Consider the following 25993-nt stretch of genomic DNA (forward strand, 5'->3'; position numbering starts at 1 on the left):
TATATATATTTATATATATATATATATATCTATAAAATATATATCGTCCATACAATGGTGGTACACACATGCACACATTCAGAGCACTTCAAGTAGACCCGGAGAGTGAAGTGGGGCGCGTGCGCGTATCGGTTGTTTATCCGAGCGTGTGCTCCGAGGGATTTTTCGTTAGACTCGAGTGTGCTCTCGTGTAGAACAGCTCGAGATGTGGGAGGGGTTAGGCGAAAGAGATTATAGACTTTTAATCGAAAGGTGAGGTTAATAAAATACGAGAAAAAGGACCCACAGGAAGAAGCTTCTTCACGTTCGCCTTAGAGTTAGCTTTAACCTTTATATGTATATCTATGTATATGTATATACCGTCTTTCTTTACTTTTCACTTGAGAAATCCAATCTTTCTGTTTCGTCCGTTATTTGTACCCTCTTTCTTTTTCTCTCTATCTTTCTCTCTCGTTTTTTTAATAGGCTAGTACTATCTAAGATGAACAGTATTAATTTTTAATGTTTTTCATAGATCGAACCATACGTTTAGTAATAAACAGAAATTTTTCAACTATTTTTTCTTCACTCGTAAAAAATGATCACAAGAGCGCGAGGATCTTATATTTTTAATATTATGTTCATTCCACGTCACTTTTCGGACGTCTTTTATACGACGAAGTAGCATCTTGTTTTTTTTACATTTGACCGCGCGTTCGCACCCTAATCATTATGGATCTTGCGAGCAAAGAACCGTGAAATGGGCCGACAGGGTTTACCAGAGTTTGCCGAGGGACATAGCTGGAGGGACGTCATGGACGATCGAAGCGTGATGACGTGGAACATTCGTTTTTTTCCTATCTTTTCCTTTTTTTCACACTTCATCTTGCTGCTGCTCCCCGTTAATGCCGATTATGGTAGTAGCTATGTATACGCTCGTTGGATACTAAACTAAGTAGCTCTAGAAAATACGAGGAAGCTCATCATCGTACAATTTTTCATATTTTTTCGAGCTACAACTTTAAGTTCTAAATTGAGTTTGTTTTATAGAGAGAAAGAAAGAGAAAGAATATAAAGGAGCGATAAGGAAAAGGTTGAGTGAGCGTTCTGGAAAAGAGATTCTTCCTATTTTGCTCATATTTTTTCACCTTCTTTCTTATTCCTTTCTTTCTTCCTTCCTTCTTTCCTTCCTCCCTCCCTCCCTCATTGGTTTCTTTTTTGTCACTTCTTTCCTCGTCATTTGCTTTCTGATTTGCGATCGAAGGCGCCTAGACGTCGAGAAAGATCAATCGATGCGAACTCTGCAGTTAGAGAGAGAGAGAGAGGGAGAGAGAGAAAGAGAGGAAGATAGTTGATTAAAGAACGAGGGAGATAAAAGGTAACGAAGAGGAACGGCCTTGTTTCATGTTCCGTGTTCCGTGTTCTAACACGCGCGTTAATTATACATAAATATATATATATATGCATTTTCACATAGAACATAGACACGCAAATGGAAAAACAGACAGAGACAGAAAGATATCCCATAGGCGTCGTATATGTATGTTACTTTAATTAAGAAGGCTTATTGACTTAAACTGTGAGCCTGGTAAAACAATCTTTTACTTGTACAATATGCGTGTGGCCGTTTAAAAATATATTTTGTGTGCTTTCTCGCGCTCGCGCGCGCGCCCGTATGGATTATTATACGTGTGCGTCCTTCGAGAGACGGTGTGTGTACGAGGGGGCTATCCTTCGTGATCGACTGTAATTTTATATAATATTTGTAAGGCAAATGAAATATTATGTACAGCATACCTGACAGTAAATAATAAGTATCTACCTTACATCTATACAAGGATCAAATTACATAGGCATGCATTATGCGTGTTCCACTTTCCTAGCTCGATCGTTAGTTCTATGTAAGATTGATGCCGGATCTAAGTAATTGTAAACCATTTTCTTATGATTTTTTCATCTTCTTCTTTTTCCCCCTCCTTCTTCTACGATAGTTTCTTTTCCAACTCACGTTCGATAGAAGTAACAATAACGATAACCGCTAAACTAACTATAATATTATTATATTTTCCTTTATTTAGAAGTATATAACATCATCCTTTCTAGGAAGTTTACGTTACGTCTAATGTATACAGAGTTTGTATACAGTTTTCTTTCGGGCGAAGTCAATCGAACGACGAGTTGGAAGCCGCGACAGACGATTCGAGAATTCGATACTTGCAGGACTTGGTTCGCTTTAGGAAGTTTGTCGTTTTGAAATCCGTGTGTCGCTCGTCCTCTGTGTTTCACCATCATTTCCAATTCTCGTTTACGTAGTATCAAACATACGATGCCAGCCAATACGAATTGATTTCCGTAATTTGACGATGATAGCCGAGGAACTAACTTTCTGTCAATCGCAAGTCCTGCAACGTAAATAGATACGCCATCGCTTTGAACCGACTTTGTTAGGAATCGCATTATCAACATTTTGTGATACAGCCATACCACCTAAAGTGTGGTTAAATCCCGAAAACGTGGCCAAAAGTTCAAGAGTTGTTTTCGAGGTCGCTGATTACGAATCTAATATTATTTTTTTTTTTTCAAAACAAAATGGCAGACATTTTTATTAAAATCCTTTCAAAAGTCTGTATTTAGGGGTATTTTGAGCTCATTGATTATGAACCTGATATTATTTTTTTGAACAACATAATAAAGGACTGAAAATCAATTCTTTTTTTAATTTTGTTGTTAAAAATGTATTTTTTTTAGAATTGTCTATTTACAAGCTTATATTATATTCACTTGGAATTATATTTATTTGTAATTACGTAAAGTAGTGAATAAAGTGTAAGATTGTGCATTATGGTATAAAATCGTGAATAGAAGTTAAACTTGCACGAACTTGCAGATAATTTTTGGATATTTATTAGGTAAAAGTTCAATGAACAATTTAAACTCCATTTGAGCGCGTAATGCGACCTAATATATATAACTTTACATAATATATTATTTATTAGTAACTATATTTGTTATTCACGTAAATTTTTTAGAACATAATCCAATAGTACTTACTGTCAAACGAAAATTTCATATTTATATGTTGAAATCGTATATATAGATTAACTGCACTTGCGCGTTTAAAGAGACCATTATTTTGAGGGCGTAGCGAGTCACAAATGCGATGCGCTCGACGCTTACGTTTCAACTGATAATTGAAAGGAGTGCATAAGCGAAAAAAATGGTTGGAAAAAATGGTACGTAGTACATTAAATATATTTCTATGGTTAAAAGTCTCCAAACAAAAATTTTTGTTGAACTTCTTTATACGTTTTCGGGATTTGTTCACACTGTGTGACGTATGCAAGCGGAGACTTTTTTCTTGATAGAGAAAGAGAGAGAGAGAGAGAGAGAGAGAAAAAAACTACTCTTTCTAAAGAAACTTTCCAAGAATATATTTACAAAAGCTCAACCATATTGAAGCTAATTAACGTTTCATTTCATGTCAAGGAAATTTAAAAATGGGAATAAGTAAAAAGGTCAACTATGCGCGAGTAGTTATGTTAGTATGTAATTTACGAAGAAAATCGATGGTTACGACGAAGTTATTGAGCGTCGTAAAAATAGTTCGTTAATTTGAGCCCGATTGAAAGTGAGAAGAAAACATGACTTTACCTTTCTATTTCAACACACGAGTAGTAGGATCGTACACACCCAATTCTGTTTTTATACGAATTTCTTTTACACGATTTTGATTTAACACGAATTAGGGAAAAAAATGTAATTCACTTTTTATACGACTTATTTTGATTTAACACGATCGACCCAAATTCTATGATGTAAATTTTACTTTACTTTTATTTTTATAACATTGCGACATTGGAGACGAGGAATTAATTTTGCGTAAAAGTTAATAAATGGTAAGTTATAGTTTGAAAACCTTTGTTTTAATAATCCCTTAGCCTACAATATCGCCACAGAGACGTTGTAAGTCGGCTGGGCCAAATGTAACCAAAATGTTTCATGTTAAAAGAGTCGGTCAGTGAAGCACATCTCAGATTATTTTCAAATTTTGCACACTTTTGGTAGTTCATGAGAATATTTATTGTGCTTTTAAACATGGCGTATATATTCAGTCGTTTGCGAAAAAATGCGGATTAGAATTTGACAATGAATAAAATCTTTTTATGCATACTTCATATTATCTTGCCTAATTTTTGTGTTCATGAATTAGTGACATGGTTTTTTCCTTTTCAAATGATAATTTACTTTGTACGATACATGTGCAATCTTAATGAAATAAGATGTTTAAGATCCTAACATGAAAACTCATGGTTTATTGTATTATTTTTGTTGATTTCTTAAGACTGGAACCAATCTTCTATTTTTCCATAGATGCAATATATTTTTTTACACGAATTATTTTACACGTATTCTTTCGGTATTTATCGTATAAAAACAGAATTAGGTGTACTTAAATAAAACTAGAGAGCCGAGGGTATCAACCGTACGAGGGAATATAAGTCCTGGTAAGAAAAAGGCAAAGGATTTTCTCGTAGCTTTAAGAGATCGCGTGGGAAGAATTTTTTAGCTTTCGGTGGAAGCAGCAGCCAGCAGGTTTTCGGAGAAAGGCAATTAAGGGTGTCCACCAGGTTTGCGCCATCGTCTCTACCACGAACGGAGGGAAAAGGCAGTTTGCTGAGAAGAAAAACGTCCGATATCAGCGCCGATGACCGGAGACCGAAGGGACTGGGATCGTTTCTCGCTCGCAGAAGCGTTCAAACGAACGATAATGTCCTCCAGCCGGACAGAAATGAAATTCGCGTGATTTAGTCGTTTGAATTCACGGACAATCGGGAAAAGATAAATCCTATTCGAAAAATACTCTCTTATTTCTTCTCCTTCTTTTTCTCCTTTTCACCCTTTTTCTATCTATCGAGTACGCTTACCGTTTGTTTTTTCACTTCTGTCTGTGAATTATCTCATAAATTTTTGTAAAGGCATATATTCTCTTTCCAATAAACTCTAGTTATAAAACTTGCCAATCTCTTTTTATACTTTCGACTCGATTCGACGAACAACAACTAGAGAAGGTTCCATCAATGATTATGTATACCCACTCGCATCCGTGTATTAGTAGTTGTTCTTGTTAGTCGACGGGAAAATACCTTTTCAACCGTTTCACACGTCGATAAGTATAATGTCCGTGAGCGTATGGTAGCCGTAAACGATGGACGAGGGTGTTATTGTAAATAGAAGGGAAGAGACTGTATCTCAACGGCTAAGGTACGTCTGTGGAAAACAATAAATTGTTTAGTATAAGCACTTTTCCCCTCCGTTAACGCGTCACCAGGGAATCAAATAACATAGAAGGCAAACTATCCTTTATTTCTCGTAGAACGAACTACGATTTTGTTCGAATCAGCCCTGACCTCGGTCCACCTTTTCTACGCTTCAAAGAGTCAAGCACACACGCACGAATAATCGATTGCTCTCGTTCGTCCTACCGATTCGGTGCTTCGGGTTGGAAGCCAGAGAGAGGATGAACAGGACTACTACCAAGATTTCAGATTTAACCTAATTTGCAATACGAGTTGCTTCGCTGGATTGGCTCTAAGCCCCCTTTCCTCTCTACCTCTGTCTCTGTCTCTATCCAACTACATATCCATCCATCCATCCATCCATTTAGTTCTTTTTCTTTCGTTCGTACACTAATACGAACGGTTCGATGAAGTGTCGACATCGCTTGCAGATCAAAGTAAACGTGTTCTTTGTAAATTAGAGTCGATCTGATATGTAAACGTTCAACGCTTATTGTTAACCATTTATAATGATACCGACGATTTGTGGTTCGTCCTCTTCGATTTAATGACGCATGCATTCTTTCTTAAACTCATACTTTCTTTGGGTTCTATGTATTTTTGTTCTAACCGATCTAACTTTTTTTATCGAGAAACTTGATCTGTGACCACTTTGAAACTTTGGTGTCGAGTATCGTTTAAACAGGCAGGTCAAACTGAGAGAAAGAAGGTTTCGGATTTAAAACATTTTCACAATATTGATAGGTGGTAAATCAAAAGGAAATAGAAGGCACGATATTATATAATGGTCTATTGACTTTAATGACGAATTTCAAATGAATTATGTCCATTCAACTTGGATAACGGTATAGATTTGACTCGATAATAACAATCAACACAAACGGAGTCTTTTAATACCCGATTTTTCTATACATTGACAGGCAATTACATGATTCGAAACTCGTTATAGAAGCTCTTTGCTTTTAGTCGAGTAACCCAATGGTCGTTCGGCCCATCTAATGAAATCCAAATACAAATACGACCAACTTAACGTATTTTTGTATACAAAAGTAGGATCTAATTTGAAATGGGAAGCCTACCTCGTTCTAACTGTTAAAGTTCAAAGAGGAGGAAGAAAGTTTTGATAAGAAAAAGCATGAAGAGAGGGTTGCGGGCGCGAGGATGACCTTTCGTCGTTTGCGGTATCCCAAGGAAACTAACATATATTGACAGTTGCAATTTTAAAAGCATTTGAGTGTCAGGTAAAAGTCCACTTTTAATCCTCCACTCATTCCATAGGACTTTGTTTTTTTTCCCCCGTTTTCTTGTTCACATCGATCCTCGAAACGAGAAATAAGAGGAGGAGGAGTAGTAGGAGGAGGAGAAGCAGAAGCAGATGGAGGACGACAGAGTCAGCCGCTTTGTCATCAGATCGTAGTCTCGCTTATTCGTTTTTATTTACCTTCTTCTTTAGACGCTTACAGACGATAATTCACCGACACGGCAGACCATTTATTTACCGTCGGCATCGCGGTTTCTTCGCGCAACGATGCGACGACGCCCGTATAAAAGGACTGATCACGAAAATTCTTGGTCTTTCTTTTTCACGAGTCGACACCTCGGCGCTATTCCAACCTCTTTTATTTTATCCATCTCGATGCGATTTCTATTAGGATACGCGAGAAAAGAGTGTTTAACAAATCGTTCTTTTAGCTTGCCTTGGCTATACTTTATTATCGCGTATTTGCGTCCCAATCTACGCAATCCACGCACATACGAACGCGTTTCTACTCGAAAGACCGTTCGTTAGAAATTTGGAAAAAAGTTCGACAATTTCTGGCACAGTCATGATCGTTTTCTTTACTTTCACTAATCGAATCTAATTGAATTTTTTATTCGACCCTCGTTCGAGAGACAAAGAGAGAGAGAGAGAACATTCGATCCTTTGGGATCGACAACCTACGCTTGGAAGCCAATAAAAATTAACGTTTTATTTGAAAAAATTGGCTTCTCCTATTTCTCTTTCTTTCCTTTCTTTCTTTTTTTTTTTCTTTTTCTTGCTTGTTTTTTCATCGACGAAAACTACATAGATTTGTTCAGCCGAAGGATGTTGGATAATGAAGAATATAGGATTTGGTTTAATAATCGTTTCACGTTTCTACGACCTTACCTTCGATCGGAGAAAAACGAGCTCGGATTTGTTCTTTGTAAAGAAATCGTAAGGGCAGGAAGAAAGATCTCTTTGTAAAGTCGGTGGCGCTTCGTTAAGCTAGAGAATTCAAAGTCTATGACCGAAAAGTCGATCGGATGCTAATCAGAACTTTACTTCGCGTAAGCCACATAAAAGTAAGAGTTTTTCGAGATTAAAAAAAAGTAATACATAGATAGTTGACGGATAAGACGTCTTATAGGAGTCCGACTAGCTGCTCCTTGGATTGGTTTGACGATCGAGATCGAGCATCGACCGCACGTAAATCCGAATACTTGGATAGCTTTTCAAGGAGGGAACGTAAATCGTATCGAGGGAAGAAAAAAAAAGGTGAGAGGAAATGAAGGGAGGGCAATTTTGTATCGAAAAGAATATCGTTGTCGATCGGATGATTCGAAGGAGGAGGAGAAGGAGGAGGAGGAGGAGGAGTGAGTAAGGGAAGGGAAAGGGAGGATGATGCGTGTAGAGGAATTTTTGGGCAGTAGTCGGCCTCGTTATGCTGTAAAATCTGAAATCGATTGGAGAACCCGGACCGTGTCGGGGCGTCTGCGCGACTCACACGTCGACGCAGACGCCGAGGTTGCTCGTCAGGTCGATAGTGAGCCCTGCTTAAATTCTACGAACGAACTTTGCCGATGGTCCGTGAGGGAAAGAAGGAGGATTGCAAGGAGGAAGAAGGAAGGAGCGGGGCCAAGTTAGAAGGGACGAGATAGAAAGAGGATACGAGGGACGGAAAAAGGGGATGGATCGGTTCTTTTGCTTCTATCTACGAAAGACGGACATCATTGCGTCGACGAATTAATTACAGCCGATCCTTAGGTCCCCTTTATGACGCCTTCCGTCCTCTAAACCAGGTCGGTAGGCAACTCTCTCTCTCTCTCTCTCTCTCTCTCTCTCTCTCTCTCTCGCTCGCACGCTTAAAAGTAACATCCGCTTATGGAGACCCGATTTGCCGGGTAAAAGAGCAAAGGCCAAATTCCCAATCCCTTTTCTATCGGACAATCCGATATTCTTTCGATGGGTCGTAGAATAAATCCCAAACGATCGTTTTACGTTCAAACAATTCCTACGTATGTGTATTCGAAAATAGTATTCCAAAGTATTTATTTATAATCAATTATGAGGGAAGAAGATAAATATCGATAAACTCGTATATTTTGAATCGTTGATCTTCCGGAGGTGTAATGTCAAAAGGGAAAAAGGGAATAACGAATTTGTCGCGGAAAAAGAGGCGAGAGATAAATTCAAAGGATTAACTTGGACGTTCTGCTCGGCTCGGCTCGACTGTCCGTAAGATTGTGCACGATGAGCGAACACTATTTTACACGTGGTACGAAAAGATAAAGTGTTCGCGCGCTCCTGACCGATAAAGGACATCCTTTTAAAAGCGATTTACGTAAAGCGAGTCTTTATCCTTATCCACCTATCGATAAATATTGATTTTCCGCGGTAAAATGGTAGGAGATAGGATGGACGCGAGGCAAGCAACAGAGAGTAATTTATTCATATACATACCGACGGGTAACACGAATCTTCCTATTCGTATCTAAATGATTTCCTACCTTTGCTATCTATTCACGATCAGAGAAAAATTGATCTTCGTTTGACCGAACGTTCGCGAGATTAACTCTAAACGACAAAAAGAAAGAGAGAGACCACTCTCGAACGACACGGCTAACATAAAAGAACAAAGTAGCTCGATTGATAAAAATATCGAGCGCGAAAAAGCACACGATCCTGCTCTGGAGATCACGTTTTTACACTTTTTTCCTGTTGTCGAGTGGAAAAGATCGGTCTTTGGTCGATCGTGAATCGAACGCGTTCTCGTTGAAGGAAGAGAGAGGGATAGAAAGAGAGAGAGAGAGAGAGAGAGAGAGAGAGAGAGAGAAGCTTCGAATATCGAATGAACGAACAGAGAGAAGGAAAAACGAATGAACGTGGGCGTCGCGTCGTTCGAGTCGAAGCAATAAAACGCGATTCAGCATCGATATTCCGATGAAAGTGGCACTCGTTAAATTAAAAGGCGTGTCCTGCTGGAAGACAAATTGGCCGCGGAAAAAGAGGACAAAGGCTCTCTCTTTCTCTTGTTGCGGTATGCCAAGCTCTCGAATCTACCTGTCAGCTGATTACAAGGACGAATCGCGTTTCTCTGTGAAAATCGTTTGCATTGCTCGATCAAACGATCGCGAGATGGTGCTTCGAAGAAAGTCAATCGAAAGAAAAGACGCATCTTTACGGCTCTCTGTATCTCTCTCTCTCTCTCTCGCTCTCTCTTTTCTTTTCATTCGATTCCCATCTCGAAGACAGAAAATCACGGAAAGAAATAAATAAAAAGAGTAAAAGGAGTAGAAAGATTCCGTTGAAAGAAGTGCATCACACCGGAACGCGCATATCCTTGGAGAAAAGGTACAAAGATTCTTCGAAGACATACCATCGGACGTTCGATATTCCGATAAAATTGGCATTCGTTTAATAAAAAGGAGCTACGACTTTGAACATCGATGTCGTCTTGAAAAGAGATGGAATATTATCCGTAGAAAAAGATTCATTGGTTTCACCTTCTCGGGTCTATTTTCCCCGAAACAAATTTACTCGGGCGAGAGAACGCGTTGGGATGAGATTTTCACGCGGTTGCAAAATTTACGTTGAAATAAGGGATTCCAAGTGGAATAATGCTTTTTAATGCGATAACTAATAAATATGTCGGAATTTTGGTTTTCTTCTCATACGATCTTGGAATTGATTAGACTTATTTCTCGAACGTTATCGAGATTTAAAGAGAATTGTTAGAGTCGTGGAGCATCGTATGGTTAAGTGGAGTATAAGAAGAATCGGGATAAGACTCTATTCCCTCTTTTTCTATCCGTCTCCGTCTATCGTTTATCTAGCGTGCGTTCGAAAGCCGCGGAACCTATGCTCGATAACGCTATAAATCCCAAAGAGCGCCGACTCCACTTTGGACGAGGATTTACCTTAAGCCAGGATAGATCGTTCGACGTGACGAACGTTGTTAAATAAATTCGACGAAGTCTTGGACGAGCGTGAAATTATTTTTCAATGCTTGCGTCGCCCAAGAATATTCGTTTCGTGACTTGTGTTTTTCTCCTTTATCTTAAACTTATATATATATATCCTACGCAATATAGATATATGATACCAACCTGTGTTCACATTTTTTATGGTAAACGATCGCAAATAAAAAAAAAGGAAAAGGGGAAAAGTTAATAAGAAGCGTGGAAACGTGCCCTCGAAAGCCTCCTTTGAAATGTTTTACAATGCATATTCATAGATACGCTAGCGGAAATCCTATATGTGCACGTACATACGAATTTCAAACTCCATATATGCGTTGCAGATCGAAGAATGCATGTTGCTTCGAATGAATATTACCGATGCTTTTTTTTCGCTCTTCTACCCACTATCTTTTTCCCACAATTTAGTTTCGCATCAGTTTCGGTCGTTCTTTCGAGCAGGAGTCGCGAATCAAAGGAAGTGCTCGCGAAAATTAGAAAACTTTTCGAGGTTTATTTTCTACGGCATGAGAATACCCGCTGTATGTCTTGAAAAAGAGAAACGGAAAATTAAAAGTCGTACGAACAACACTGTTACGGACACGTAAGCGAGTTTCTCGGGGTGGTTTTCAAGTATTTCACCGGCAGAGCGCGACCTTCGCTATACTAGAGAGAAAAAAAAGAAAGAATAAAAGAAAGATCCCTTGTGTTCGTGTAACGATTACTAAAGCTTGACAGACATTTTTGATTTTCTTTTATATTTTTTTCTTGTATTTTATTTTATCATAAAGTCCCAGAACACGCAAGGATATAGTTAATAAAAAGTTAATTCGAAACAGGTCATCATTATTCAGATTGAGCTTTCATTTTTTGTCTAAAATCTAATATAACTGATAAATCTAGTATGATAAACTTTAATAAATGCGCTATTAAATGAAAATTATTTCTTTCACGAATTCTACTTTTTTTTTTTGAGAATTTACTTATAGCTATATTTAAACTCTTTTACTTGAAATTAATTTAATTTAATCAAAAATGCGCGTCAGCAATTCATTTATCAAATCTGTAATGGGCAAATAACAGAAAAAGAGTGACAAGGATTCTGTTACGTAAGGTATCTACTTTTATTTTCGCAAGAGAGAAATGTCTCTCCGAGTGATAGTCAGATAGACTTTGGATGCGTTCGCCTTTTATACTTTGACAGCTGCTTTCTTGGAGTATCCGAGAAATTTTTAAGAAATTTGACTCGCAGCTTCTTTGTCGCCTCGTTCCAAGCTTTTCCTCGAATACAATTCCAGGGAGTTTAAAGTTTCGCAAAAGTCTGTGCGTTGTGCTCTTCGCTTTAGAAAATATTTTTTCGCGTAATTCTCTAGCGGATTTAAATCGTAAAAATACGCTCATGGAAGAGATTCAAAGTTGACTACAGAACGTCCAAGGGTAGTTGACGTACCATGAAGAATAAATGTGTTGAAAAGAAAACGCGTTTCTACGTTAACGGCTTTTACACGAATAAAACAAACATTTTTAATCTTTTTTACGTACATAAGCGTACCTACATAATAAGATAATAAGAATATAACTAAATATTTGATAAGAGTAACACAGAGTTACTTTATAGATTGTCACACGTTTTCATCTAACAACGTAAGCTCATTGTTAACATTAAAAGATCGTCATGCTTCTCTTGGAAGAAAAGAGAAGTACGAGCAAATATAATCGTCGTCGTCGTCGTCGTCGTTGTCAGTAATTCGAAAGAATGTTTTTTTCTTTTTGTTGGCAAACGTCTTTGCTTTTTCTTTTTCCCCTGGATAATATTTGCAAATTGCTAGTACTGCAATTTTCCCCACCTGGCTGCAGGCACTTCCACCACTTTACGGTTGGCAGTTCGGAAAATACATCGCGATTCTCGTTAAAACTTGCCCGACGACCAAACGCGCGATACAATAAGTCATCCCGCCCGATGTAATAACAAGAATTCCGCTTTAAAAATGGCACGTTTTTAATCCTCGATTGCTACAGTTATCGTGGCAGCTGGGCTTTTTCGGAGAGACGCACTTCAGGTAGTCGTTTTCTTCGTTTTTTTTTGTTTCTCTTGTTTCTTTGTTTCCTTTTTTTCTTTTATTTTAATAGAACACTAGAAATTTGTATGCAACGATAGAATATAAAAAAGCTGTCACGGTGAGTAAATAAAAATATCGTCAAAGTATCATCGTTTTATACGGTGACGCTGACGTTTTTAAAGTGCATTCTTTTGACGAGAGATAAATGCACAAAGAAAACTCGTTAAACGAATTTCACAAAGGAAAATTGCTACGGAGGAAAACGGTTTATGTAATTATTATTTTAAATCCGTTTCTGTAGAGTACACTAGTTCGGTAAGAGGACTATTCGTAAAAATCCGACGTAATGAACATGCGAAGATTCGCCGATTTTCTTTCGAATACTAAAGAAAGATACGATGCGATATATCGATATAGAGGAAAATTATTAAACGCGACGGGATACCCAAGGGAAATTTAAGTTGTTTTCATTCAAGAGAAGCACGTTTGTTCGTTCCATCCGATTGCTCGTCGAGATACGAAGAACAAACAAAGCGTGAAAACACGCCATCCTCCTTGCTTACTTTACAGACAGCATGAATAATAGCGGCGTGGAAAATACAAAACAGTACTAACCGATTTTCCAGGTATGTCGATGGAAATGGAACCTATCATACTTTAAATCAAATTTAACGACGGTCGATGTATCCAAAAGAAAATATGAATTTTCCATCTGCGTTAATAAAATCTATGTTGGAAGGAAGAAAAAAAAAGAAGGCAAAATAATTTTATTTTCTGTGAGATCGTTAGGATTTCTCATTTTTACTATTCTCTCTTCCTCTTATATATTAGGTTTGGAAAATTTCATTCCTGTCATTGTGTGTTTTCTAATATATGTGATATTTTCCTTCTTTACGAATTTTTTTCCCATAGCATGCAAGCGTTTTTAAACGGCCATTTGAATAACGTTTAACATTTTCGACAACTCTAAAAGTATTTAAGCTGGATTTTCATCTCGCAATTCTTGCAGCTTAACATCTGAAAATTTTTTCGGTTGTCCGGAACATTCTTTGTCTCTCACGTTAAAATTACCGTTTTGAAAGTATTCAAATCAAACTTTACATGTCCTTTATGATGGATTTTTCTTGAGGTTGAAGTAGCGAAGAAAAGCATGTCGGAGAAACAATTTGTCGCTGTACATGTTCAATCGATTGATAAATCCTCTAACGTCAAGAAATGTAACCTGCAAAGATTGAACTCCTTACAGGTATATCTAAATTATAAAAGATTTACGACTTTACCGTTAAAACTTGTCATGAGGTATTACATTTACTACCTAATACTTGTAAAATTCATGTTAGCTGGCTTAATTACGATAGTTCATTGGAGGGAGAGTTTTGTAGGTAGGTTCGTAGGGAGGTTCGTTGGGAGGTTCATTTGGAGACGATAAACCAGGAGCCCTACAACTACGACTGCTACGTTTTATCTCGAAGGAAAAGAAATACAATGAAATGATAAGCATAGAGAGAAAATAATATATGAAAGAAAAAAAGAGGGAGAAAAGAAAAGAACCACCATGAGTAGCACACACACACACACACAGATGAAACTACATACGGTGCTGTATTCGTTCGTTGAGCTAACTTTCTCCTTTACAAACTTCATGGTTGATTCGCCATTTCGATCTCCCTGGCGATATCGACAATTTTACAGACAAAGTTAGTATAGATAGATACGAGTAGTTTGCTTCTCGAACCAATCAGCGATCAATGGATTTGGGACGAAGTTCGTTTAAGGTTTTACGATTTTTCTAATACTACTTTATTATTTACTTACTCCAATAGGATTTTTCATATTTGCATTTGATGTCGAACTTTTACGAGTAGATTGGAGAAAATTCATTTTTTTTCAACGGTTACTTTTTTTTAACAGAGCAATACATTTTGAAGTGTCGATTAAACGCGTGGGTGCATGCAACACGTAGGTAACTACCGTACTCAAAGTGAACACTCAAAGAAGATAAAAAAGCCAGTCTCGGACCAAGGGTAGAAATAAATTATATTTACAGGACACTTTACACGTGTTTCTTCTTTTCGACGTGTTCTTCGATCTCCCTTCTCTTATATCCTTGATCCGACGTACGTGATACAAATGATCATTCGAAAGGAATATTCGATACGTTTATTGCATAATAAGCAGGAACAACATTTTACGCGTTTTTATTCTATAAATGGAATTGGATTTCGACAAATAATAATCCTTTTTTATTTCGATTAGAATTGGGAAATGAAGAAACGCGAACGTTATCGTAAGGTTTAACATCTGTCAAATTGATAAGACTAGAAAAGTTCTGGCCATTCGAAAGACAATTATTAATGAAATATTAATAAAAGGTTTAATAGATTAGATTTCTAATGTTGGAACATAAAATCTTCTATGACGTCCGAAGAAGAAGAAGAAGAAGAAGAAGAAGAAGAAGAAGAAGAAGAAGAAGAAGAAGAAGAAGAAGAAGAAGAAGAAGAAGAGGATGATGAATTTTATGGAAAGACGCGTCCCTTACTTTTGGACCGAAATTTCTTCTCCTTTCCTATTTCTCGTATCTCGAAAAAGATTTGAAGTTTTCTTTCTTGGTAAAAGCACCTACCTTATTTCGCTGCTTTCTTTGTATTTGGAAATAAATCCACAGGGAAGAATCTTGATAAGGAGAACGGAAGTGACACGTTTAATACGTACGTACATAAGTACATAGATGGAGTGAAAATACGAATACTTATGTGTATATATATATATATATATATATAGGAAAATGAAATGAGATTCTGGAAGATTTTGCGTTTCATATGTTCGCATTCTCGAGAGAACGCATTTTATAAAGAGTGTAACAGTTCGACGAAAGTGAATCATTTCAATGAGTTGCATCCGATTTATCGTAAGAGAATTTATACTTTGCTCGATTTCAAAGTAAACGTACGAAAATCTCGTGGAAAGATTTGCCTTTGAGAAAATATATTGAATTTCTTTTATGAAACGAAACATAACGAAGGAAAGAACGTTGAGCTTTTCCTTATTATATATTCGATTAGAAGCGAGAACGTCCGAAACGAATTTTCCCCAACGAAAACCGAACTTTCAAAATTCTTGATCCTCTTTGTAAGCGGAGAACGAATTTTTGCGAAATTAATTTCAACTAAAATTAATCTCCGACGTATTAGATCACATTCAAAATTTATCCAGAGTCCTTTAATACCAAAACTCGCTAATAATTCCAGTTTAGCCGCTTCTACTGATTTAAATGAATTTTGATTACAACTTCTCCTGTGAGATCGTACGAACGCGATCCTAGTGATAGAAGCATTAATATTAATAACGCATGAAATGTAATCTGCTTTTCTAAATTTACTTATAGAACTTGTATTCTCCGAATGAGTTAGCATCGATATAACTTGAAATCGTATATATTTCAAAAAAGATTATAAGTTCACGAATAGAGCAACCTGTTGAATAGAAACGTAATAAGTCGTAATAGAGAATCTTTTTAACGTTTAGATGCGGAGGATATATTCGTAAAGAATATTTAAGATCTTTTTTACGGCGAGTCCTATCAAATATGTAGGAGTTATACCTACATATGTACGACGAGGCCAAAGAAGAAAAATCAAATACGTAGATGCAGTGCTTTTCAATCATCTTTTATTGCATTTTTATTAAACGACGAAATTGATTAATCAAATCCCAATCTGTGGTCGCGCTGCAAAGGCGGAGAACTCGACATACGTCACGGTCGAATTTGAAGAATTTCCGCGAGGTTACGAAACGAGAAAAGAGAGATAGGAAAGTGGAACGAGGGGTTAAGGGATAGAGAGAGAGAGAGAGAGAGAGAGAAAGAACCTACGTGCCGGAACGTGGTTCTTCTTTACTGGTGCAGCGCGACGCGAGGAACGATAAACGTGTCCGAGGTAGGAGAAATATCGTTTTGGAAGCAGAGAGAGGGTCGTTCAACGTCCAGGTACCGTTACTGCACATCTGGCGCTGTCTCCATGAATATAAGCTCGTACCACTGGCATCGGTAGTAGTAGTAGCAGCAGCAGCAGCAGCAGCAGCAGTATCACTGGAACTACCCCATTTCCACCATCTCCGTCTCCTTCTTTCTTCATACTCTCTTCATCTTCCTTTACTTCCTACCTACATACACACACATGTACGTACACACATATATCTTTCTTTCCATCTCCTTCTCCTCCTCCTCCTCCTCCTCCTTCTTCTCCTAGTAGCCACTTTCGAGAAAGTTTCGCCACGATGTTCGGAGCCAGAGCGGTGTCAGATGTGGGAAGAGAAAAAGGGATGGAAAGGAAGAGAAGAGATGAGAAAAGAAAAGAAGAAAAAAGGAGAGAAAAGGAAGATCGAAGAATCCGAGCTCGTGTGTAGTCCCTTTCGAAGAGGGCGACCGCGTCGTATGGTCTTTTCAGTCGGAACGTTCAGCGTCGTCTTTAGAAGAGAGAAAGTACGAGGAGGCGGAGGGTAATCGTTTGCGAACTTCCTGCCAACTTCTTTCGTGGCAGAGTGAACGGAAGAAAACTAAAAGAGAAATCCTCGGATAACAGACGTTGCATTTCGGAATCAATTTATTCACCCTCTCATGGGACCCTAGCCGATATTCGACGATACTACTATACTCTTCGATCTATATGTTCCTCTAACGTTCCGCTTCGTTACTCTTCTTTGTCTCATTTCTTTCTTCTTTCTTGACACTGGTGCACGAGATAAAAAAGAGACGAGAGTTACTGGCACAAAAAGATCTTATAATGTATTTTTACTTTGTTACGCTGGTACATAGATAATTAACGTCGCACTTTATTAATACGATTACGACTGATTCTACGTCGACTCGATTTACTCGATTTCTGTAAGTAGACGAGATTCGATCAAATTTTCATAAGATTCGGAGTCCCGTTGTCATTGATTTTTAGATTTACTTCTAAGAGGATGTCAATAATCGTATAGAATGTATTTTCGTGAATATCAATGTAAGTTGCTAGATATATGAATTGGTAAGGACATTTTTCCATTGTTTTGATGAAATTAAGTATTCTCATCGTATTCCCTCTTAATCGGCTTGTCTCTGCTCGGAGATGTCGTCCGACATCGACGAGTCTTGGTTTCCTCGTCATTGGCAGCATCGTTGACTCGGTCTCTCGTTCCGAGTCCTATTCTGGGATATTGTAGACTAACGTGGGGTGGCTAGGCTGCCAGCCAAGCCGGCAGCATTGTCTCTCCTTTTATCGCGAAAGAGTAGAAGGTTGACGGAGATCGGTCTGAAGCCACAAACTAATTACGACCCCGGGCGCCGTCGAGAATAGAGGCGCCGATGGCGCACGCTGGGGTTGGGTTATACATCCACCAAGGGAGAGTTGTAGAAAGAGAATAACGCTGTCGTTAGCACCAAGCCGGGGGAATGGACTCTGTGTATTGGTATATCGTATATTCTACCCTTGATACTTATTAACTCTTCCTATTCGCATATAGAAATATATAGGAAAGTCTCTTATTGGTCCAACGTCGACGCTCGGTTGTTTACGATGAATTTTTTAAATTATCTTCTTTCTTGTTTACTAGCTTTGTTGGAGATAGCAGCGCGAAGTCGCAGTATTTATTTAAGACACTTTATTTAAATAATACGTAAGAATTCATAGAGCGCTAATTGTAAGACAGAAACTAGTGATACTTTGAATAGTAAGATTGTGATGCTATTTTTTATATTATTGATTGTGAAAGTACAAGTAGTAATATACTTTATACTGAATTATGTGAAGTAAAGTGAAAAAGAAAATATGTTGGAATACGCTGTGTACTGGTCGGTGATTCGTTATAAAATGATCGGTTCAATACCGATACTTAATCCGTCTCCTGTTTCTCCTTATCTTTTTCAAAGAAATCCAACCGATAGAAAGAGCTCCCTTTTATGGTTCCTTTTTTCAGCCTATTTGATCTATTAATCGCTCGTGTGTGTGTGTGTGTGTGTGTGCATGTTGCCAATAAAGAAACATGTATTTTTCTCAACAAGCTCTTATAGTAGAATATTTAGCTAATACGAACGCACATGGTGGTTGCATTCGATAAATTCTCGCTGATATCATTGCAATAATCATTAATGATTGATGTTTCATTCGTAAAACTAATTAAGATTCTATTCGTTTCCGTCGATTTAAACCACATTTCAATTGCGTAACATTCAACGTCTACTATTATATTTGCGTATTGGACGACATTACTATTTGACCGTTTTACTTGAAGTAATGAAAGCTCTACCGAGCGAGATGTTCCGCAGCAGCGTTCTAATATTCGACCGCTAAACTAAAACGTGTTTAAAGCGCATCGAGAGTCAAGTGGCTAGTCCCTGAAAGCCAACCAGCCGATGCAACGCAGAAAGCATTCTCGTGCTTTGTGTCTTCTCGTATTAAATGCGGACAAACTATTCGCGTAGCTTGGTGTAACACGATAATGCATAGTTATCGAGTTTTCCTTTCCTCCTCCCTCTCCTCCTTTCTTCCACCTCTCTCTCTCTCTCTCTCTTACACATACACATACTCAGTTATCCTTGAAACGCTGACGAATTTCAACGAATATTTACATAGAGTAGCGAGTAGACCCTGTTCGCGATTCCGACTGAGACAGGTCTACTACAAGGACGCGAGTCTTAATTCTCTTTTACCTCTAACAATTGGGAAAAATCATGTTCTACCCTACAATTCTATTCACAAACTATCATATCACTTCTACACAACTTCCTACCCAACCCGTCTACATGCCTAACAAGGGTGCCGTTTTAATGCCAAATCTCTTCAAATGGAAATGCAAATTGTAAGAAATTGGAAAACCTTAGAGGAAGCCCATGTTCAACAGTAGATTAGAAAAATTGAATGACGATAATGAATTTGTATACAAGCAACGCTTTACGATTATAAAGAAAGAAACTACATGAACGTTCTTCGACTATCATTCACGTATACTTTTTTTTCAAAATTTATTTCGCGAATTCCACTCGTCCGTTTTTATTGAAAGAACAACCTAAAGAATCGTTGAATGGCTTTAATACGTTAATCGTACTAGAGCTTGGTAGTAGAGAATAACGCGAGACGGTGTGCCGTAATTCGCGGCAAAATGCCTTCATCGTTTCAATGCTATCCGAGTTCGAATTGGTGTGCGCCGACGCAATTAAATCCTCGAGCGCCTAATTTGAGCCTCCTCCTCCTCGTTCTCCTCGTTATCGTCCTTGGCGTTGGCAGCAACGGCGGCGAACGAGGATTAGAAAGAGAAGGTAATAGGACACGACGGTGGGAAGGACGAGTTTGGTCGGCTTAATTGAACTGTATAGACCTAACGACGTAATTGCTAAGACGATTTAGAATACGTAAACGAGAGTATATGCTTCGAGCTGCCAAACGACTACTCCAACGGGCAAAAAGAGAAAGAAAAAACGTACGAAAAGAGTGAAAGAGTGAGAAGGAGAAAAAAAGGAATCGAGTTGATTGACGATATGAAAGGTTTGGCTTGACTTAACGCGTACCTCATATAAGAATGCTTGCCAATCAATTGTGCAGACTAAAAAAAATCTCTTTTAAGAAGGTAACATTTTTATTATAATTGTGCGATTAGAGAGCGACACGTACGATATCCGAGAGACTATAGAAGTGTTTAATTGATCTCTCGGGCGTATAGAGAATATTTTCTCGAGTATTCAGAACGCAAAAGAAAACATGTTTGATGTGTGCGATGTTATCGAGAAGGCGATATCTCTTTCGAAAAAACGATGAAAGCATTTATTTCCGAAGAGTAATGTGTATCGTTCGATCAAAGCAGACTTTCTCCTACCGATCCGGCCAGCTTACTTATCGACCGCGTAAAAGCTCCTTCGATTTCACTCGAAAAATATTCAAATGAGTTTCCACAGAGGAAATCCCATTCTAAAGAAATGTTGCTAACGCTATCTTAGAGATTGTGCGAGAGAATTACAACTGAGAAAGAGGGAGATTTTTCTGTACCACCTTTATCCCGCGTGTAGTTTTTTTTTTATCTCAATTTACAAGAAAAGAGCCAAGTTAACAGGACATCGATTTTTTTCTAATTCTACACAGTTGTAGGGTGTATACTCAACTTTGCAAGTGTATACTCAACCGTTATCAAGAAAACGAAGGGAGAGATTTTACATGTATTTTTGTATCTCAGTTCGTTTAATGTTAGATGGAAAAACACAATTTGTAGAGTTTAATTAAACGAAAGAAAAATTCTATTTCAGTTGTCTGAAATGTTTTGAGTCTAATAAACGACGATGGGTTGAACAGTTTTCAGCCTAATATAGCGTGCAAAACCATAAAAATCAAAACAAATAATTTCTTCCTTTTGAATTAAACTGTAAAAAATTTATTTGTCCGTCTGAAATGAATTAGTATATAAAAAGGCATGCGAAACTTCTTCCTTCGTTTTCTTTGAACGGTTAAGTATTGAGTCTTATTGCTTACACGATATATGATTCTAACGATCCCCTACAACTATGTGGAATTTAACAAAAATCGATATACTGTCAACTTGGCTCTCCGTTTGTTAGTTATAAAAAGAAATGTTAGAAATATATGATTATCATTAACGAAATGATTGCGTTACGTTCGTAAGGTTAGTTTGAAGTTCATTGTCAAAGATATAAGACATCGGTAAATCTGTATAAACTAGAGGGAACGGTAAGGAAGCAGAGAAAAAAGAAAAATGGTTTTCAGAGGGATTAAGAGGTCATGTGCCTGGCGGTTGAGGGTAAATGCAGACCGGATCAAACATCACCGAGGGATTATCGCTGGACTTTTGCAATAAGTACGGTACCTTGTTCTTGTCCAAGAACGGACCATGATCCTAGCTCTATGATGAACCCTTCGATCGACGACTCTCTCTCTCTCTTTCCTCGGGGCTGAAACTTTTTCGCACGATGTATCACTTCAGCATCGGAACGACTTTCGAGGGCTTACGACCTTCGACGATTGAACGTTCGTCGAAATCTCTCGATCGCCTTGGAATTTATGTTTCGAGGGTAGAAAGATCACGGGGGTTAAGAAGTTGAAAAGCCCTTAAGATAATCACTATACGGAGGATGCTTCTTAACGACTGTAGACTAGAGGAAAAAAGTATATACGTATATAGTCAGAAGGGAGGTGAAATGGAAGACCGTCAACGTAAGCTCACGATCATCTTGGTGTCGTACCTTTGACGCATTGCGCTGCAAGCACAACCCTCGCGAGGGTTGTTCTCTTGTTTCTTTTTACAAAAATAACTTCGACCTTTAACCTATTGTTATCTCGTACGGATTGATACTTTGTCTTTTTTAAAACGTCCACGGTTTAACTTCGCATGGCCATCGCTAAAAAAAAACGAACGCGGAAAAAGTGCCAATAAATGTGATCAATTTTTAAAGGCAGTTGTTGTCGTTGAAAAATTCAGTAAAAAAGATGTCCGCTAACGTTTCCACGGAAACGAGTATATCGAACGTTCCTTTCTGTTATTTTATCGAATAAAAATGATTCGAAAAACAGATAGGAAATGATTCTACTTTTAGATCAAATAAATCGATCCAATAAAACGATTTCAAACGTTGACTATTAGAAATGGTCGCATAGAAAGGGTTACGCGTGAAAAATATGATCATTTATTCGTGTAAAATTTGGTCTAGAATGGCGGGAAGAAATGGGAAGCAACTAGGCAAATAGTAGAGAACAACTTACCCGTTTGTTCGCGGTAAGTCAGTGCTCATTAGCGATGTAAGTCGTGTCTCGTGTTTGTGCGCTTTCGCGAACGCGTATGCGGCCTCTAACTTTGGACAATCCAGATAGAGGAAGCCGTTATTTCCCTACTTACAACCCATTACCGCGCACTCCTCGATTCCACTCCGTACTTACATATCTATCTACCTACCCACCTACCTACCCACCTACCTACCCACCTACCTACCCACCTACCTACGTAACTTCCTCCCTTTCCCGATTATTATTTGCATAATTCGGAGCGTTCGCCCGATACGGACGAGAATTTGATCGTTCACGCGAGCAAAGTGAAACGTGTCCTTTTTATTAACAACGAAAATAGTCCCTTAGATTGGTCGATGGTCAATACACATATCGCTACGATCGATACTCTCCTTTCAACTTGGATTTCTGCGGGTATGGAGAAAACCGTTGAGAAAAAAAAATTTGTAGAAAAAAAAAAAGGAAAAAAAATAGCAGAAAGTAGCAAGAAGACGCGGAAGTCTCGCGCACGGAATATACGTGGAATCACGTGTGATATCACGTCGATACCCATTCTCCGCAAAGACATCGTTACCTTTGGCTTCCGTGTCGGGAATACGTCGGCCTCGTTTCCGTGACGGGAATTCAAGTCCGTCTTTGTGAGCTAGGACCATCGACTTCCACCCTCACCCTTTTTCTTCCTCCTTTCTTTCTTTTTTCTTTTTTTTCAGTTCTTTGTCACCGATAAAAATATCCAAAGCGGATTGCCAGGACAGTCGTCTAACAATTTCACGCACGTGTCGAATCGCGGGGAACAACGGGAGCTACGTTTATAATTTGAAAAGTTTCTCCCTCGAAGGGGGGGGGGGAACGGAACGAAAGGTGAGGAAGGTTAATGGAAGGGGACGAACAAGAGGAAAGGGGGTGGTAGAACTTGAAAAGACGAAAAGTCTTCGAAGGAATAATTAGTCCAAAGCGAGAAATAAGGTAGAGCTATGGAATTACGTCACCGGTTGTTGGCCCAATTTCTCCAAAGAATCGATCAGTGGGCAGCGAGCGAGACTTTCCAAGGGGCTACTTTAAGGTCGTCGTCGTCGTCTTTGCAAGAATCTACGAAGCTTAATGACGAGGGAAAGAAGTTACGATTTCCCAATCGTTCCTCGAAAACTTCCACGTCCCTCGGACGACAAGAGAAAAGGAGAAAGAAAAGAACTCGTGGAAATCTCGTTCGGAACGTAGGTTTATAAAATTGTACTTTTCTTCGGTCCTTTCGCTTACTCGATTCCAAGATTCTCCGTACCACTTTTCTAATCTTCCTTCGAGGAAACCAAAGGATTCGAGTTTTTTCCTTTTTTCGTTGGGAAAAGAATTTCTATGAAATAGGAAACTGGTTGTAAGAATAAATTGTGCAAAGCAAAGAATAAGTTTTTTTTATTGTGTGGTTAAGAAAACGAGAGAAAGCAAAAGATTTATTTTGATCGTTGCTAGGATCGCGTTGGCATGGTGCTTTTGTCGATTCATTTGATTATATTAAGTATGAAAAGAGAAAAATTAAATGAACAAATAAAAAAAGTTTTAATAGCATTAGCGGGAAGCACGGGCCGGCCAATTTGCGGATAATGATCGTGAAGTTTGTATCGTTTACCGATCGATAAACGATGATTAATAAAATATCGACGATTACTCGCGTTCCACGCGAAAATTTCCAGGATAAAAATTTCAGTAGGGTTAAGTAAATTTAGTTGGATATTTTTAATTGTGAGATAGTTTTTGTATTATTTTTGTATAGGCAATAGACACGTAGAAAGGTTCTGTTAGACGCGAAAAAGGAAAATAGTATCGACGGTAGGGCAAACGTGAAATAAAGCATGTCGTAACGGTTTAATAAACGTCACGTGATATCGCGCAGCTTGCTTATAAAACGCGCGCGGGTAAATGACGGCGATAATGCCTTATCGTGCAAAGGATAAGAATCGAGAGCGAGTGGTTCACGGAAGCTACAGAATTCCAGGAGTTTCAACGTCGAAATTCGCGCGTCGATACATGCAAGTAGGATAGCGACGAGTCCGAGGAAAATAATTCATGCTACTCTGCCAGTCAGAATATCATCGTTTTCGAGAAAACTACGGTTGTCGGATAAGAGAGAGAGAGAGAGAGAGAGAGAGAGAGAGAGAGAGAGAGAGAGGGAGAAAGAAAGAAAGAGAGAGAAAATCTTTTATTCGATTTTTCAAATTCTGTATAACAATATCGCATTCACCTCATAATATTCTCTTCTCCGCTTCTACTTCTCTAAATATTCCAATGACCTTTATTATATTTTTCTTCCGTCTTGAATATATATACACGCATTATTCTTCCTTTTTCCCGACTATCATCTTCATTTATTTATCGACTCGTTTCCATCTTGCAATGCCTAACTAATATTTCATAAGCGATCAGAAAGACTAGTTGTCTTTTTCCATTGTTAAGCACGTATTCGTCGGAAATTTATTCCCTCTAGCGATTCGCTCGCACATGGGATGCGAGCGAAATGAAATTGAAAAAGAAAAAAGAGAAAAGGAACGAGTGGATGCGGCAAAGAATACATAGCCACATATAGAACACTATACACTCGAAACAACCTACGGTTCGCGTGACCTCGCGGAAATTCATGCGTTTAAACGTAAGTGTAATTACTTTGCTAAACTGCTAATTAATTTGACCATTTTACCCATCCTCCGCAATCGCCATTATCGACATTTTCGTTATTTCATTGAAAATCCGTATTCTGTGCCGCTTTATTTCATTAAATCAGCTATCGTTAGGCAAATATTGAAAATAACTCGATATACTACTTTCCGATGTATAGAATTTCGATATCCATTTATCTTTTTCTTTCTCTATATACGATTGATTATTTGCGTAACGATCGTCGAATATAATTCATTATAAATATATGCGGAGGGGTAATATTATATTTGTATAATGTTTTGACTTAGTCCACTATCACAGTTATCGGCACGTATACGTATATTCGTTTACGTATATTCGTTTACGTATATTCGTTTACGTATATTCGTTTACGAGAGACTCGATTTTTGTCGATGCTTTTATTTCAAATGATCGCTCTCGATTATCCATTTGAAAAAGAAAGAAAACAAGGGGTGCAAGAGAGTGGGAAAGAGGGCAAGAGGCAAAAAAAGAAAAAGAATCAACGCATACGTTGAAACGATTCTCGACGAATTTGGAACGGATAGGCAAACGTTTGCCGCGGCCGGTATTGCGTTCGAATCGCGATCCCAGCATTGTTTCTACTCTTTCGTAATGACTGTCGATCGATTTTCTGGTTCATTGAACCGATTCTTGCGCGCTTCGAATGGAAAGACATATGCTGGAACGTATGCATACATAGGTTTTGTACGAGATACGCGTATGAAGCGGAGATGCGAACGCGAATTTAGCAGAAAATTTATCTTTCCTCTATAACACGCGATGAATCTCGAGAAGTGAATTGGAACGATTGGACGATGATACAGTGAATTGAAATGAGAGAAACTATTCGCGTTCGTAGATAAGAATATCTATAGGCGTGCAAGAAGACTGCTAAATACATACGTAAGTAAATATGGTATTAGAGTAATAAATATAGTTATTAACGGTAACGCGGTTAAAATGATATTTCTGCTTAGTTCTGACTTCAAAAAATATTTCTTCCGAAATATTTAACGAGGTGGTAAAA

The 25993-nt window shown here is 38.2% G+C and overlaps 1 long non-coding RNA gene across 1 annotated transcript in view; it reads right to left on the bottom strand.

Annotated features, from left to right (window-relative positions):
• The window catches only part of LOC106785868, a 35042-nt gene extending 13293 nt beyond the window's left edge, over window positions 1-21749 (bottom strand). Inside the window, exon 1 of the long non-coding RNA XR_001381572.1 lies at window positions 21383-21749. This is a non-coding gene — a long non-coding RNA (uncharacterized LOC106785868). The remainder of the gene's footprint in view (window positions 1-21382) is intronic.
• Window positions 21750-25993: the final 4244 nt, after the last annotated feature.

This window comes from Polistes canadensis, unplaced genomic scaffold (assembly GCF_001313835.1).
Source record: "Polistes canadensis isolate GaletaPanama2010 unplaced genomic scaffold, ASM131383v1 scaffold_58, whole genome shotgun sequence".
NCBI classification, from domain to species: domain Eukaryota; kingdom Metazoa; phylum Arthropoda; class Insecta; order Hymenoptera; family Vespidae; genus Polistes; species Polistes canadensis.